Source organism: Geospiza fortis, unplaced genomic scaffold (genome assembly GCF_000277835.1).
Source record: "Geospiza fortis unplaced genomic scaffold, GeoFor_1.0 scaffold524, whole genome shotgun sequence".
NCBI classification, from domain to species: domain Eukaryota; kingdom Metazoa; phylum Chordata; class Aves; order Passeriformes; family Thraupidae; genus Geospiza; species Geospiza fortis.
In genome coordinates, this window is record NW_005054437.1 from 1,762,417 (window position 1) to 1,780,503 (window position 18,087).

General features: G+C 45.6%; 1 long non-coding RNA gene across 1 annotated transcript in view; it reads right to left on the bottom strand.

Annotated features, from left to right (window-relative positions):
- LOC115948589 overlaps nt 1-16,004 on the bottom strand; it is a 53,622-nt gene extending 37,618 nt beyond the window's left edge. Inside the window, exon 1 of the long non-coding RNA XR_004082395.1 lies at nt 15,972-16,004. This is a non-coding gene — a long non-coding RNA (uncharacterized LOC115948589). The remainder of the gene's footprint in view (nt 1-15,971) is intronic.
- Nucleotides 16,005-18,087: the final 2,083 nt, after the last annotated feature.

The following is an 18,087-nucleotide window of genomic DNA, read 5'->3' on the forward strand; positions in this document are numbered from 1 at the left end:
TTTGAGCTCACTCAGGAGAGCAGCCCAAAGTTGTGCATACACAACCCTCTCCAGAGCAGAGTCAAATGATCTGAAATCCCACCTGGCCACCCATCTATACAAGCCTTTACACAGAGCAGACACACAACGAAATTGTGTGTGATGGAGCAGGAAATCTTTCCTTGGCACCTTCTGCATCCTTCCTCCCTGCTTTCTTTACTCCTGAGGGAACACCGTGGTGGTGGAACCTGCCAGCCCAGCAACATTGACATTTTGCATTCATCCACACCCAGGGGAGCGGACACGTGTAATCCTCTTCTACCAACATCCAACCCGAGTGGGGACAATCTCTAGGAAAAACTGGCCACTCAACTACCACAAAAATAATAGAAGGAACTCCGTGAGACAAACTGAGCCAACTCAGGAAACAAACATCAAGAAAACCAAAGAGAGTGGGGTTAAAAATCACTTCAAAACCTTGCTAGTGCTAAGCACACTGTGTATTTACAGTGTATTTTAATCATGTAACTGATCAGCATAACATACACCACATGTTAAGAGAGATGTAGCAGATATAAACCCAATCTGATTTCATACAGTAAAAATGCATACATGCAAGCAGAAAAATATTAAATGCATTTCATACAAAGCATTTATTCTCATTATTTTAAATACATATCTCAGTTATTTTGCCCAGTTTGGAGCTCACCTGAATATTCTAGGATTGTCCCAAATCCCATAAGGGTCAAGAGCTCACTGACTTCAGTGGGTGTTGGGCCAAATCCTACAAGATCAAAATTCCTTTAAGGACCAGTGTTTCAGTATGCTGGGTTTGCATTCCGTACAGAATACACCATCCTTACAGCACAGCTACAACATAACGTTACAGCTGAACTGCCACAAGCACAGGCTGAGAAATTTAGCAGCGTGAATAATGAGCAAGTCCAAAATACTGTGTGTCCACTGTCCACGCTCCACCTCTGCCAAGGCTCCTGTGAAGCATCACCAGCAAATATTCAGTGAGTGTGTTTTGGCCCCTTCTTACCCACTTGACTCATTAATCATTCATCTTAATATCTCGGTGTTATTTTGTGTTCCTCCCCCACCCACAGCGCCTGTGTGTTTGTGGTATCCATCTGTTGTTCCTAACCATACACTTGGACTGCAGGATCTCTGAGGAAAGGGCCATTTACTCATGACATGTGCACAACACCTCACGCACTTTAGCCTCAGCCACCAGCTCAGACCTCACATTATGCCTCGCCACAAACCAGAGTAAGTCATGATCATTTTGAGATACACCGGGCATGCCCAGACACACACACACAGACATAAACCTGCACGTGTACAAGTCCACTGGAGGCAGGCACACAGGTGCCACCCGAGATCAGGGGAAGGAGGAAAGAGAGGGGCAAGATGAAAAGCTTTTGAGTGTGAAATTTTAGCTGGAACTATCTTCTGCCTGCTCACCCCCTCTAGCTGCAGCCCACAGCCTCGCAGCACCACGCAGTGCAGGAGCCTCTCACCACACTTGAGCTGCAACACAGGTGCCCAGGGCATGAAAACACCTCTCTTGAATTCAACCACATTGCATTGTGCACAACGTAGAGGAACATCTGAGGTGCTCTGGGGTCTGGTGCCAAACACACTGACACTTGCATAGACTTCCACAGGAGCAGGGTTAAGGAAATGTGTGCTTTTGCAAAGCTCACCACGTGCACTGGTGCATGGAAGGAAACAGCAATGTCAGTGAGACTGAATAAGTCTTCCCTGGCTTTAAGCTACTTCTCATTTCATGGCTTCCTTTTTTTTTTTTTGGTGGATATTGTAAGAAACGGCTTGAAATGTTACTGAAATGTGTTTTTATGGAATCTGTACCTGAAATGGAACATTTAGCTGAACCTGGTCTGGAACATATGATTAGACAAAATTAAGTTGTCCTTTCCCGAACTAGTTGTCCTCCACTGATGCCATTTTCTTTTACATTTTGCTAGCCAAGATGTACATCTCTAGATTTCCCAAATTCACTGATACATAAATATCAAAGCAGGCAAAGAAAAAGCAATCTTTTTCCTTTTTTGTACTGCAGATCAAACTAAAGCTCATCCATATGTCCTCTGCCAGGTCCCAAGATTTAAGCCTGGTCTCATATTTCAAGCAAAGACAAGCAGAGTTTAGGAGACACAGAGCACCAACAGGGTGTAAGCCCTTTTGCAAACCCACGTGCACTGAAGAGAAGACATCCCCAGAGCTCAGGCTAGGTGTGCCAGCTCCCTCCAAAATCCTGTGCTCTGACACCAGCCTTATCTGCAATGTGCTTGCTCAGAGCTGGTGGGAGAGGCTGTGATTCTGCAATTCAGCAAGCTTCCAGCTCAGCCTGATGGGTCTTCTCCCAGGAAAGGACCTTGAGACATTCTCCATCACTTGTGGCACCATCTCCCATGATGAAAAAGATGACTCGAGGGTCAGTTGGAAGGGACAAGGAATTGGTTGTTCCATGAATCGACTCCCTGCATGTTTTGGGAACAGACAGAAGACTTTACTTGGAAGAGCTGTCATTCTTCTGCCAACACTGAAGATGGACCCAGGGACTTAAGGGGGGAAAAAAAAGGTCAGGACAGGCCTATACAATGGGTATGTCTGGTACACTGCTAATGACTGTCATCTGGGTGGAACAACGGTAGGATGAGAAACTATTTCTTAGTGTACACAGAGCAAAGAAAGCCCCTTAAGCAAACATACCAGTAGAACAATTAGGTGGTTAATCACAACGTTGGCCACGAGAGGTTTTCTCCATTTTTTCACTTCAAAGGAGCTGTGATTAATAAACAGTGTTAATCTTCTGGAGAGATGAGTCAGCCCCCTGCCCACGCTGGGGTTATCCTCACAGTGCTGCTGCTGTTCAGAGCATGAGAGTGCTCCCTGGGGAGAAGAAATGCTTCATTTAGCTCACAGGGCTCCACACCAGATGACACAGCACTGCACTCCATGGCCTTTCTTCTAGCATTCCTGGGAAGGCATCATGCGTGTGGATGGGGAAGTATCTCTGACTCCTCCTACACACAGAGAGTATTCTCCAATTCCAGGTAAAGATAACAGAGGAAAAGCCCCTGGATGGATCAGAGGCACTATGGTAAAATGCAGAGATTTTGGTATCTCTATTCAGCTTTATTGCAGGGCAGTAGTAGGTTGAAAGGCCCTAGCAGTCACCATGGAGTCCATGGGATGAATCTACCACCTCCTGCTTCTTATCCAGGTCAGTTAAAGATGTGTGTGTGTTGAGTGACCAGAGCAGGCCAGGAAATGGAGACAATCCCACCTTTGTTCATTACTAGCCCTGGAGAAATGGTCCCAGACCCAGGAGGAGGCAAGCTCAAGGAGCTGTGCATGAAGGGCACTTCGCACAAGTCCTGCCTAACTCCAGAGAGGGAAAGGTCTAATCACAGATGTGCTGTGATTACAAAAGAGGTCCCACTCTTCTTTCCACCATGAGGAACACATTCTGGTCCATGGTCAGTATTAATCTCTGCCTTTCTCTCAAGTAAAGGGAGATGTAACTGTGGGGAGGATGACATCAGAAGCTCAGGCAACAGCAGCAGCAGACAAACACAGTGTTGCTGTTGCCTGTCTCAGGACACCAAAGAGCTGAGGAGAAGAGCAGCTGAGAAAAGAAAAGGTAAGCCCGAGAAGACCAATAAGTCAGTGAGTGTTTCTCTGCCAATTTAACAACAGGCAGGCATCCTACAAGGTGAGCTCTTTTTTCCGCCAAACAGCCTTTGCTTCGTGCTCTCACACAAGCAATAGTTACAGAATCTCCTCCTTGGGTTTGGTGAGCTACATCACTGGTGTGCACCTTTGCAGTGCCTTTGTAAAGTTACTTCTGTACGCACCATCCACTGTGCCAAAGGCACTGCCACCAAGGTGACACACCCTTCTCAGTTCTGTCCCTGCACTGTCTGTCCTCAGGTGGTCCCACCTGCTCTGAGCTGTTCTACAGGGCACTGCCAACAAACCAGTCATCCTGCAGGCTGTCCCACCATGGAACTGTCACCACCAGGGGAGAAGCACCAGCTCACACCAGCTGCAACACTCACCTGAGGGTCTAATGCACTCTGACCCTCTTGCCACCCACAATAACTGTGAGATAGACATTAGGTCTGTCACAAATTTCCTCCCTGCCTCTGCTGCGAGGGCCCTCAGCTCCTCGGGGCATCACTGCCTGGAGTGCACTTGCTGAGCAGTGCGCTCCAGAGGACATTGCACTGCTATGGCACTTGTTCCCTTCAGCTGTTCTCATTCTCTTCCCAGGGCTTTTCTTTCTCTGCTGGATCTCCAGGAGGGAAGGAGCAGCCACAGAACAGCTGGCTCCGCTCAGCAGGGCCTCTGCTCATTTCCTGAGCGCTTTTTGACGCGTTCCGTTTGTGACCAAGCTTGGGCTGGGATCCCAGCTGATATTTTAACTTCAGCCACTGTAAATAATTCCCTGACATGCACTCTGCCTGAATTTTGGCACTTTTGCTTGTGTACAGTATTTTAAATTTTTTTTAAGAGTTTCTTAGCATTCTCTGTGTCAGCTGTAAAGAAGAATATGGCATATTGGTGAAACTGCCTGATCCTTGGTGAAGTCTAGAGACACCAGATTGTTTTTATGCATGGAATTGTCAAACCAATCACATTCTCTACTTAACAAGAGACAGATAAAGTGTTGTGCCATGTTCTTAGAGATGTTTACAGGACAGAGAATACTGGAACAACCACATGGCTTCAAACCAGGGAGAGATCAACATGAGGAACCTTGTTTCAGCAGTCATCAAGACCAGAAACTAAGCAGTCTGTAAACAAAAAGGGATGCAAAAATCCTCCCTCTGTTGTGGGAGTCAATAAGAAATTTTACCCTCTCAGGCTGCTTATTTCTACGTCTTCTCAGAGTTGATTTATGCCTTAAGACATCAGAATTCCTCACTGAGCCTTGCAAAGCATTTAATAAGTATTTATTTAGCTTATGCTTATTTTTACATATGCAGCCAGCTCCAATGGGCGAATTAGTGTGTTAAAAGTTTATCAATTCATTGCTAAGAAATCATCCAGTCTGGATTCTGTTTAACAAGTGAGAGAGATCTTGCACTTTCCTCTGTGTTTTTATGTTTCTATCATGCCTGTGATAGATGAGAATGAATCCTCTCATACAAAGAACAGATGGATAGAGACCACCTGGTCTCAGCCTTTAGGCTCCCCCCACGGTGCAGGTGACAACACTGGGGATCACAGCACTGAAGAGGTTAACAGGCATTAGCCTTCCCCTCACAACCACCTTTCCTGGCCATCACAAGGAGGATTAGATTCTCTGGAAACAAGGATTCCACAGCAAAAAGCAATCAGAAGTGCTGCACATGCCTTTCATTGGGTATCATCCATCCCACTGCCTTAACCTTTCATCAGGGGTCCTTTCACAGCATATAAGAGTTGTGCAGACATCTGAGGCCTCCTTCCAGGCTCTCCCTTCTCCTGGGGCTTGATCTAAGGGCAAAGAGTGGAAATTCAAAACAAACAGTAAACAAAACCAAGCTCTCCTAAGTGTAAGCCACACATTTGTTTGGGAGATTCTTGGCTAATTTTACTCGCTGTTTCCTGCTCACTCTGGAATCTCTTTTTCCTTATTTTATTTTTTTTTTCCTTCCCTGACTTGGTTACAAGAAAAACAAAGGGGAGTGGGGGAACCCAGAAAAACATTAAAGGGAAAAAAAATACATACACTCCCTCAAGAATCTCTTATCCTATGTCAGGGGCCTACCCAGCTCTGTAACTCTCTGTAACTGTAGAGTTAATGGACACAGAGCAGTATTTTCTCCTCCTGCTTGTCCATCAGGTGGCAAACCCCTTCAAATATTGCTGCTTCTTCCAGATTGAGTAGGTAGATCTGTTTATGGATGGCCCAAGCCTAAGCCCCAAACATCTGTAGGACTTGGCTCCAAGTCAAGGTCTGATCTGAGCTATCCTAGAAGCTCCAGTTTTGTCTGGCCCCAAAGTTGTTGGCCATCTGCAGAGTGGAAATATGAGTGGAAACCTGTCATCACAAGATGGGGGGAATTGGAGTGAATTGTAGGCAGGCTACTTTAAGCTCTTCAGGATGGTTCCCAACTGGCAGAAAACTAGCTTAGCTGCAAGAATCAGTAAAACCACATTGGGTTCACATCACCAAAGATTCTAGCCTGCTTCAGAAGAATTCGTAGCATTCCAGGGTCTAGAGGACAGCTGAGAGAAAACTTGCTATTCATTAAAGTTCAGCAGTCTCATGCTTTCAGGTTAGAGTGGGAGGATATTCCTGGTACCCACGAGAGAGCTCCAAGAAGGCCTCCAACAAGCTCGAATTCCTGACACCTGCACCAGGCACATCATCTGGGCACTCAACCCCTGCTGTGCTCACTGTGTCTCCAGCAGAGAGCAAATAGATTCTCTTCCCCAGAAACTGAAAAACCCAATTTACAGGACATTCCTTTGGACATCATAAAGAAGCAAAGAAATACAGAACTCTCTCCTCTTGTATCAGCGGCGTGACTTGAGGAGCTGTCGAACAGTCCGTGCCCATGATATTGAACCATTTCCTTAAGGGGATTGTAGAGGGGGAAAGAAGGCTTTTGAGGCAGCTATTTTTAAGCCAGGACAGTGCCAATCACATTGTGTTACTTCCAGTTTCAGTCAAAGGTCAAAGCATTTAGGTGTCACCTTTTTCCTATCTCCTAAAGCTTGTACTGTCCCAGGTGAAGCTGTCACAACCTTCATGTCTCCTAATCCTTTTTCCATGATAGGAAGGATTATTTGAATAAGGATTCTCTGACACTAAAGAAAATCTCTAAGGTCTGACTTCCTTAAAATAAATAAACAGCAAACAATAAAGTAACTAACTATACAAGGTGACTCTCCATTAATGCCACAGTTGTTTGCACAGTTAAGACATAATTGATGTACAGAGTCAGGAAGAAAGGTGCCTGTCATTGAGCTGTCATTGAAGTGAAAGCACAGACAGAGGCAGCAGTGTTGAAAATTAAAGGGAATAGAGTGTGCAATGATTTTTTTCCAGGGGTGAAGGGCAAGCCAGCAACATATCAATGCCACTCTCACAGGCCTTCCTGGATGTCCTTTACTACGTATTTCTGTGTCAATAGCTTCTTTCAAAGTTTGGTCACCAACAAAGAAGAGCAACTGTTAGGTCTGCCTTGGCATTCTATTGCTCATGGGTTCTGGAGGAGAGTCCTTTAAACTGAGACCTTTAAAGTACCTAGGCCTTGCAGAAGTTATCATAAGCTGTTTTCCATTATCCCTGATTCATCAGCAGGGAAACTGAGGCAGCAGGAGGTAATACACAACACATTGGTAGATGAGAAGAGAATGTCTTGCCCCAGACTTCCAGCCATTTGGCTTTGCCTACCAGACAATGTTGGATCCTGGGTAAATAATGGAGCTGTCACACCCAAATGTTATTTTTAAACTGTGGGTATTGGGTTTGGCACAAACTCCAGCAAAGCACGGCATGACCGTATGAGTCCTGAGGAACAAGTGCCCTGCGCAAATGGAGCTGCTTTGGGGAAACCTTGTTGTTGTGCTACCTTTATGCAATCAGGCCCCAGCCTGTCAGCAGCACCAGAGCAGAGGGAGAGCCCAGAGGGGAAGGACATGGCAGGACAGAGCAGTTGGCTCCACCAGCCACCACCTCCTCCACCCTGGTGCCCTGGCCCAGGCCGCGCCAGTCAAATCCATAGGGGGGCAGCAAACCCTTTGCAGTCATGGGACTACATTCCCAAAATGCTCGGTCCCTGTGCAGCTGGAGAGCCCCACACACACAGCACCCTTTGGAAGGCCAGCATGGACTCTGCAAGCTCGGGGGAAGGAAGATGGGCCTCCAAAGTCTCTTTGAACTGGACATGGGTGGCCAGCTCGGCTCAGCAGCCCAGCTGGGGGGGCATGACTTGTGCCTGAGCCCATCAGTAGGGCTGGCAGGGCTCTGGAAAAGCAGACAACATACAGCTGATTTCAGGTTTTGATAGGAAAACCTACACTTCCATCTAAGGCTGCCAGAACCCTTTTGTGGGTCAATGGATGCAGACTCACTTCAGAGATTTGGGGCATGGAGGGTCCAAGGTGCTCGAGGCTTTACAATTGCACTGGTATGTAATTGCACAGGGACAGCCACACTGGCTCAGCACAGAGGTCCCTCTAGCCACACATCCAGCTTCCATGGTGGTCAACAACAGGAATGGAGGAAAGACCATAAGGAAAAAAGCACACATGGACTTACTCCACCCCCAGGATGCTCCCTGTCTCCAGAGCTACACAACTTCAGTCAAATTTATGGTACACCATGTCCTCATGCTCCCCTCTCACAGCTGCAGCTTTAGCACAAAGCAAACCTGAGTTTAAGAAAGGGGCCAGAACTTACATTTAGTCTGTTTGTGTAGACAGAGCTTAGATGCAGAAGTAGGTGAAATTATACCCCAATGAGCATGGATTAGTTAATTATAACTAATTAGCCCTTTAGTGACCTTGAATCTCAGGGCACTAACTTTGCTTTGAAATCCACACTAGCTCTGTGCCCCCTCTCTCTCTCTCTCAGATTTCTGGTCAAGCATCTCTAAAAATTTACATTAAAGCTATATTCAGTCACCCCAAAAAAACTGAGAGACCGATTTGCTCTCGGGACAGGTCAGGGAGAACAGACTAGAAAGGCACACAGGTGACTTACCCAGTATCCCACAGGCAGCCAGTGGTGAAGCTGGGCTTAGCTCAAGCATTTTCCACTTCTCCCCTCCCAAGCTCCAGCCCTTTCCTGCTTGATTTTGCATTCTCCACCCAGCTGCCTTTACTGAACAGTGCCTTTTAGGCAGCTGTCAGGTTTGGATGATTGTCTCCACTCCATCAAATGGGCTGTCCCCCTTTGTGCTGTTAACCCTGATTTCCCACTGGAATGAACAAAGTAAAACAAGACAGATACCTCCATGGTAGCTGGATAGGAGTTCACCTCTCCCTGTCCTACAGGAGATAATTTTCTCCTCATTTTTCCCTCTCCATTAACAGCTTTCCTAGAGACCCTTTTGTCTTCAGCTCCCTCCAGAAAAACAAAAAAAATCCTTCTTTTCCTTCTATCTTTCTTAAAAAAGAATTGGGACTTCCAGGTCCTAATCCCTCCAACAACCCTAGACAGTGGTGGACAGGTGACAAACCGGCCAGCCCTTGTTTCTACTTTCCTCCTTAGAGAGAAAAAATAAACTTTAAAAATCAGTTCTACCCATTCCTTTAAGCTGCTCCATCTTAACGTAGACATTTCCCCTTCCTCAGCCCCTGAGCACCCTCTCTGCTTGCCTCCACTAATAATATCCCAGACTAAACAACTCCATCCTTCTTTCAGTGGCTCACCTGCCTGCCCTGGCTGCTGCCTGCCTGAGCTCAGGGAAGAGACACCAGTTGCTAAGCTCTACACAGCTCCTAGAGGGAAGGGAAAAAAAAGAATCCTGGGAAGTGAAAAGAAAGGAAAAGGGAGAGGATTTGGTAGCAGTTTAAGAAATGGATATGCAGGTGCAGGTAGATGCAGCCCTAACAGAAGGGGGCCTTATAAAAAGACCTCAACCAAGCTGGCTTTTAGCAGGGGGGTGCCTGCCATCCCCAGATTTATCTCAACATCTCTGCAGCAGTAACTATCCAGCCACACCATCTTCTCCCTTTTACCTTACAACAGCATAGCATCCTTCCCTCAGGATCCCAAACAGCGAGGTTTAAACGCCTTCTGTCGGGCCCAGCTGTCAAATGCCCAGGACAAATGTAGAAACAGAGGGGAGACTGCCTGATCCCAACAGAAATCTCTGATCAGTGCTGCAGTGGGTCAGACTAAATGATCAGACTTTGTGATCACTTCTGGCCATGAGGATGATCACTGAGGGAGAGGATGGGAATCCATGCAGGAAGTTTGCAAAGCATTTGCCTGAAGATACCTGACTTGCAATTCTCCAAAACTTCACAAGAAGAAAACTGCCCTGAGAAATACTAAAACAACAAACCCTGAGCTCTGAGGTTTAAATAGCAAAGATAGGGCTAGATAAAATTTTCCTTGGTGTTACTCCCTGTGGTGAAGAATGAGGCTAGCTACCTGGTGGATGGAGGAGAAAACAGGCTCCAGAACTCAGTTATGACAAAACCTTGGGCTGGATCCAAGAGCAGGGCTGTACAGAGTCCTCTGCAGGAAAGGAAGTTTTATCAAGGTCTGTTCTGTCTGCACGGGAGCTGGTTTCGATTAAAGAAAGAATCGCCACCAGCTCCCTTGCCTTACCCCAGTAACACATAACATACCATCCCTGTTTCCTTCCCTGCCAGTTTGCTCTAATAAAAAGCAGAATTGTGCCTGAAAAGCATACTGCTCAAAGATGGCCCCGCCAGGCAGTCCAAGAGATGCACTCGCCAGCAGCCAGTCAGACACAGGCACACCCAAATCCCTCGCTCGCCTGCAAACAAGACAGATCGCTCCCTCAGCTGCTCTATAGGCATTTCAGGCTGCTGTAGGAGAAACCTCTCTCCTCCTGGGTTCTACTGCTGTGTGCAAGGTGATCAGGGAGGGCAGGCATAGCTGTCTTTTTAAATCTGAGGTCGGGATACCTCCTGGTCTGTGAAAGCTTTCCATAAAGGCCAGTGTTTTAATTTCAGATGCTACCATTTGAATTATCTTCCCCTGAATGACCATGCAAGTCAGCATCAAGCAGATGCCACCTCAGTGGCATTTATGTGACTCCTGGCAGTGCCAGCCCAGTATTAGAACAACACCACAAATGATGCAGCAAGACCTTGCCATCATATGAAGCAGGCTTAGTTAAGTGAAGCACTTAAAATGTCATGCTTCTCAGACACCAGCTATTTAACACATTTATTATACCAAGAAATTACAAAGGGGCTGAAAGGAGAGTGAGGGATGGTTTCCTCCAGGGCTCTCCTGAGTAACTACCAGCAGAAAATCTTTGACAGAGTCAGATGGAGTAAAAGCCTTGACAACAGCCATTTCCACCATGCTACAAGTTTACAGCCCTGGTTTAACATTTGAAAACCATTCAGCAGCATCTGCCAGGGAGAAAAGAGGAACGAATTGTGCTGAATCCAGACCCGATGACACTGTAATGCAAGACAGCAAATCAACAAGGTGGAGAACAGCTTCTAAATTACTTGTAGTGATATGGGACACAAACATGAAGCAAGACAACCAAGTGGCACAAGACCTCCCTGGTGAAGAACACCTGCACAGACAGCGGCAAGCAGCAGGAAAACTTGGCAGGACAATGAGTGCTCCCACCCCAGGCAGGCAGAAGGAGAGGAGAAGACTGTGAGCTGTGCATGCTCCCAAGCACTGCTGCCAGCCCAGAGCAGTCTGCTCTCTCCAGTCACCAGTGGGGATAGAGCCACTACAGCAATGCAGAAGACATGCTCCAGGAGCATGTGCCAGCTGCACTGCACGCAGACAGACTCACAGAACCTGCATCCTTTCACTCAGGGCACTCAGCAGCTCCCTGTCCCTCAAAGGCCACCAGCAGAGAAGAAGCTGCCCATCACCTGGAGGTGGGGACAATGGCTAGAGGGGCAGAGGCTTGTGTGCAACAAAATGGCAGTGCTAGGCAACACCAAAACCAGCATAAAATAAAGAATCAGACAATTTGCTCTGATTTATGCTTCTGCCCTGGACCTCAGACCCATGGCAGGCACAGCCCAGCCATGGCCTGCTGAAGGCTAAGGGAGGAAGGTCTGGGCAGCCCAACTGCAGAGGCTGTGGGGAACCAGAGCAACCCTGAGAAACCGTCACATCTTTCCTTTCCCTCCAATCCTTTCCAGCTTCACTCCCCCTCCTCATCAGGAAGCATATTTCAGGAACAGATCAAAGCCCTCCATCCAGCAAGCCAGCTCTCCTCCCGTGGGACAAGCCCCAGGGACCACTGCAAAGGGCATTTCCCCCCTCCAAACACCCTCTGCTGCAAGCAGGCAAAAACAGTGTCTCTTCCCACTCTTTCATCTCCCTGTTTGATTTTCCTTGCTCTGCTTCTCAGAGCTTGAAGTCAGTGGATGGTTTGCTAAAAGAGAGGGAAAACAAGCCATCCCAATGCTTGAATGGCTTTACAGCGAGACTCCCTCATGGAAAGCATGACTGAACATATGAGAGGCTTTTTAATCTAGCTTTGAAACACAGGTGAGGGTTACACCCTGGGTTTTATTATACAGCCTATAGCAAGGCATGTTCTAGGGAGCAATCTAGGTATTTTATAGGTGCCTGGTCAGCATTGCCAGTTCCACCCATCCAAATATCACAAGACACGTTCAAAACACAGACACCAGCTTTAAATAATCACAAGCCCTTTATTATTTAAAACCCCAAAAGACAGACCTTCCTTTCTTTGCCATCTGCTTTTCTGAGGTTTTAAGATTTATGCCATCAAACTCTGCATGTATAAAGGCGCGGTTTGGTTGCTTTTTTTTCTGAACTCAAACGTACAGATCTCATATAAATCCTTTGACCCCAGGAACTTAGTCTTTGGAGAAGAAAAAACATCAAACACAGGAAGATTGCCCCAGAATTGACAACCCTTGTTGCTAGTTTCCTTCCCAATAAATTTTTTTGCATCTTTCTGACAGCAGGTCACAGGTTGCCCTAATCATACAGCCACAGCTATCTAGGAGGGGAAGGCATTTGGGACAAGGTTTTGAAGAGGAATACTTATGGACATACATCAGAACAATGAAGTTGACATGTTCACCCAAAGGGTATCTCTCCTTCTGCTATTCCAAGACACATAATGCATGATAAGATTATGCACACTGCATACATCCTCTTAGTATTTGGGTGTGCCTTATTTCCTCTCAACTTGCAATGGCACCACAGATAACAGGAGACATCAAGATGGACTCTGCTCTCACTGCTACTCCTGTCCTACCAGAGAGCTCCACAAATTCTCCAGCCTTATACCGGTACAATGAGCATAAAATCCACTCTGCCCTGGATAACATTGCTAACCCTGGCCACAAACAGCACACCCATGTGCCTTAAACAGGATTAGGCCCTGCCTAAACTTTGCAGTCCATTTTCAGAAAGAGACAAGTGTTGTAACAAGACCTAGACAGCACAAAGCAGACACACAAAGCAGTCTTACTCCATAGGTCAAGGATCCTCACAAAAAATAGAAACCAACAAGGCATAGAGTCACTGTGATACCTAAACTTGGTTCAGCCACAGAAAAGAAAAGAAGCTCTGGCTGAACTGTTTTTCTATTTCTCTTTGATCTGTGTCTGACTCTCCAGGAGTCACCAGTAACCAGGAGTAATTTATAATAAGCTTTAGGCTGCTCTGATTTATTCTGAGAACTGAAGCCAGGTGCAAGGAAGTTCAATAGCTAGCATTTCTTGGCTTTCATTGGCGGGAGCAAAACACTAAACACTAAAAATCCCCAGTGTGGCACACTTTGGTCTGCGATACAAAGGGCAAAGACAGCATATTCAGAAAGCATGTAAAAAGGAATCAGACTTTTTGCAAGTAGGATGCACTAATTGCTTCTTGAGAGCCCTTTGTCTGGCTGCAAATCCTGACCCTGGAAGAGCACTCAAATCATGCTGTGGCATTAGCAACAGAAAAGTAAAAAACACAGACAGTTAATGGTGAAAAACAATAACCGTGATGACTTTCAAAAGGAAGTGAATGAGCTGGATGCTCCCCATCTATTTTCAACTTCCTGACATGACATGCAAAAATAAAATGGGTAACACAAAGTTTGATTCAGACAGCAGAACTGCAGAAATTATTATCAGCAGGACTGATGGGAAATTCAGCCACTGGCTGGGCTTTTTCTTACACTTACAGATCGTGAACAAACAGATCCGAACTCTGCCCAACTAAATCTACGAATTTCAAAACTATATCCCTGCAGGTTAGGAAGTCCACAACTATAATGGGTCAGCATCACCTAACTCCCTTTGACTTCTTTGCATAACCCAGCCTTCACCAGCCCATGGAACAAACCCAGCTGCTCTCTTGGAGCTACTCACATGCCTTTTTCTCTTGGATTTTTACTTTTTGCTATTCAGGGCATGTGACTGCTCACCTGCACTACATGGTTTGATTCTACAGTGCAAACGGATGACCAAAGACTTTTAATATAAGAGAACAAACAAGGCTGAATGATGAAGAAGTCACAGTTCACATTGTTTTGGACAAAAAAAAACGCTTTTGTGCTAGAGTTTGCAAAGCCTTTTTGATTCATAAACATTTTCCCCACTGCCCAAAGGTCATCTGCATACTCATAAATAACCAATAATATAACTCTTTGGACACCAGCAAAGCCAAGTCAAATTGAGATTTTGCCAACATGTCCACAATACTGTTTACTCCATTAGTGCACCAGACCTTGCAATTGAGCACTTGACTCTGTCCCTTCCAAATTAAAGGAAAGAAATGTAAAAAAAAAAAAAAAGCAGCAAAGAGAAACCAAAATCCATCTGAATGAGTCAGAGCACCATGTGATAGCTGTCCCCTTGCAGACCGCTCCGCAGCATGTGCTGCTGTATATGAGCAGCTCATATACCGGGCTGTATATGAGATGTCAAACCATTCCGTCTATAAACCCATTTTATTATAAATACCAGCATCCTCTCCTGGTGGATTTGAGGTTGATTTTCTTTTTAAGTTTTAATTCAAGCCTAGCCCCATCAAAACATCAATGCTACAATATTTCAGAAGCAAGTGGGTTTGATTTCAAGCACGCCAAAAGGCAGAGGGAGGGAGATTGCAAAGGGGAACAGCTAAATCTTTTCAGTTTCTCTCCTCAGCACCATTGCGAAATCTTTCTCCGAAACATAAGAATGAAGTCAAGTTTCCATGTTTTAAACAAACCATGGTGTGTTATTGTACTACACTTCTGCAACAGGGAATATAGGTCAAGAACTTTCTGACCTTTCAGATTTCAAGTATACAAACTCTGGCAGCATTGCTATCTGTACTTTTCCTTTTCCTTTCTCGCCCCCACCTTTTTTCTCTCCACCCCTGCTCTTTTCCCTCTACTCTGTTCCTTTTACCCTCACCCACTTGCTTTCCCTCCCCTCTTTCCTCTCCCTATCTTATCCTAACACTGGAAAGCAGCTACAAGATGCAGCTTCAAATCAAAGGCCCTGAAAAGCTCCCTTATGTTTATCAACACGTTTTCCACTCTCAGGTTTTCATACAGTGGGATACAAGTATCCAAAAAATGCATATGTGTGTGCAGATGAGCAGGCATAAATGTCTGCATGCGCCCATAGTGTGTGAAAACACATGAGAAGTGTGTTTGCGTGCATGTCCTTATGCTTGCAGGTTATTTTTATTTTTTTTTTCCCCCTTGTGCAGCCTTGGGGAAATTTGCAGGCTGGATGCCGCAGGCTGGCTCTGTGCATTGCAGAGTGTGTCAGGATGAATAATGGGGGCAAGCGACTCTGCCAGCGGGTCAGGGAACAGCAAGTGCGTAAGAAGGCAGGATTGTCCAGGAAGCACACGCAATATCGGCCGGGGCTCAAAACGCGCAGCCAGACAGAGACCAAGACCGAGCCACGGGCTCCAAGGGCAGGGAGAAGCACACTGCCCATTTCTGCTGACTCCTTGCAAGGGTGTGAATTACAGATTGCCACCCAGGAATACCAGTAACTTTTTCCCAGCAACTCAAAGTACAAAAGCACTTCAGCAGATGTTTAAAATCAAGCTGTACCTTGGACCTTGTAACAGGCTGCACTTGGTCTTATTGAGCTGGATGATCAGGGGCAGGTCTTCTGCTCTTAAAAACCCCTTGCTTTTAACCATTTGCTTGGTAATCATTGAGATGAAGATCCAGGCACAATGCTGACACCCAACACAGGGCTATCAGCTGGAAAGGAATGACTGTGTCCCAGTGAAGAGCTGACAGGCTCTTCCTGAGATTTTCAAGGGTATTTTTCCTGGAAATCATTTTCATACATACCTTTACTCCAGTTAGTGAAAGATGAGTATGCTTCACTCAATATTTCACACCATTTGAACAGCATATGTTTGAGAGTTCAGCATAAACCTTCTTGGGCTCAAAGTTTGCTCATGAAAGGCTAGAAAAAGCAGTAGAGAAAAACAACAAGGAAAGGTTAGCACAAGAAATAGAGCAGAGAGAAAAATCCAGATTAAAAGATATATTCAGTCTATACAGTATTATATCCACAAAGAACATTATATCCCAAGAGCTAGAAGTCCCATAAGTGCCAAAATCCAGGCTATTCACATAGCAGTAACTGGTTCTCCTGAACATGGTTGTGACACAGCCAGTGTTTTCTACAGGACACCCCCAATCATTCTTCCCTGGTGCCCATTCAAGTCCAAATTTTTCTGCCTGTCTGCCACAGCCTTTGTACTCCTTATTCTGTGCAGCTGCCTCCTCAACTTAATTTCTCATCCTCTAGGACTCGGTCTTTCTTGAATTTTGAACCTCGGCTTACCATCCTGAAATTCCTTGCCCTATCAACAGCCTCAGTTGCCTTCCCTTCTCACATGTGCAATTCCCATCTCACTTTCCATCTGTACAGTTCCTTTCCCGGTATCAGTCTCCTCTTCCCTTCTCACTTTCAGTAGCATTTCAAGTCCCAGGCCTCCTGCTGGTCCTCACTTCCCCCCTTGTCTTCCCTTGCCACACTTGTTGTGTCCAGCTGCTCCCTTTGCTGCCTTCTCCCCCACATTCAGCTCCCAGCAGTCCCTCTGCATTTGCAGTTTGATTGTACACCTCCTCCCTGCCCCCTGGGCACCACCAGAAATGAAGCCACCAAGACTGCAGGAAAGACAGAGAGCTTTTTCACCACCTCCCTAGAATCATGGTGCCATGAGAGTCATTAGGAAGGTTCAGGGATGAAATGCACTATCTTGGTTTTGGGATAAGTGCCACAGTGATGCACTATTCAAGTGGACTCATCAAAGCATTTACCAGACTCTCACCACCATGAGCAGACTAAGATATATTTTTGGTTTTCTCTTCTCCAAAACATATAACACAGCTGAAAACAATCAGCTTTTCATAGGAAAAACAGCAGGCTCTTCCTCAGTCTCAGAGGGTTGAATTCATCTGTCTAAAACTGAGGAGTCTGTTTTAATCAATTTTTCTAAACTACCTCTGTCATGAACCCCCAGGATGCAATTCATTTCACTACTATTAGGTACCTATTTTCACATTGGCTGATTGAACATCTTCATCTTTCTCCACAGAGGATGGAGAAAGCTTAGTTCAGACAAATTAGGTGGAATGAATGCCTAATAAACAGCCAGCACTAAAAAAGATGTGAGTTCTACCTCCTAGTGATTCCTCAATTACATCTCAGACTCATTCAGAAAGAAGAAATCAGCTGCCTCGGTGAAGTAACAAAAAACTCCAAAAAAACAAAAATCTTGCATTTTGTCTTTCTTCAAACACAAAAGGAAAGATAATGGAATTTTCTGCTCATCTTGTTCCTGGAAATGAGCGAACTATTTCAGATTGCACCATCCCAAGAAAAATCTATTCTGAGTCACATGTGTGGCACTGTAAATGACAGTGAGAACAGTTTGAGATTAGCAAAATCATGAGTAAATGAGTACAGGGTCGTATGATAAGTGTGGAACAACTTTCCAAGATATATCAGTCCCATTTGCACCTCAGGTAGGATACAAGGAGACAACTCTCCCTTGCTTTGATTTACAATTCTTCTTCAGTGTCACCTCCATTTCCCTTCAGAGAGAAGATGGTTGTATCTTCCTTTAAATGTCCCTTTTGAGAGCGGGATGAGGAAGAGAAAGGGGAGGCAGAGTTGCTAAAAAACTTGGAATTCAGTTACAGGAAAAAATGTGCCTGAAAAGCGATTTTCCAAAGCCAAGAGCTTCACAGCATTCAACAGTTCTTCCAGAGCTATAGGATATACAGATACATATCACTCACAGTAACATTCTGCAGGCTCCAGACTCCACCAAATTATCAGGCAGTCTTTCCAACAATTAATGAGGGGGTTGTCAAATATTTAAAACAGAGCACAGTGATTCCTTCCAACACAGCCTGCAGAGGTGCACAGCACATCTGCATTTTTCAGCAC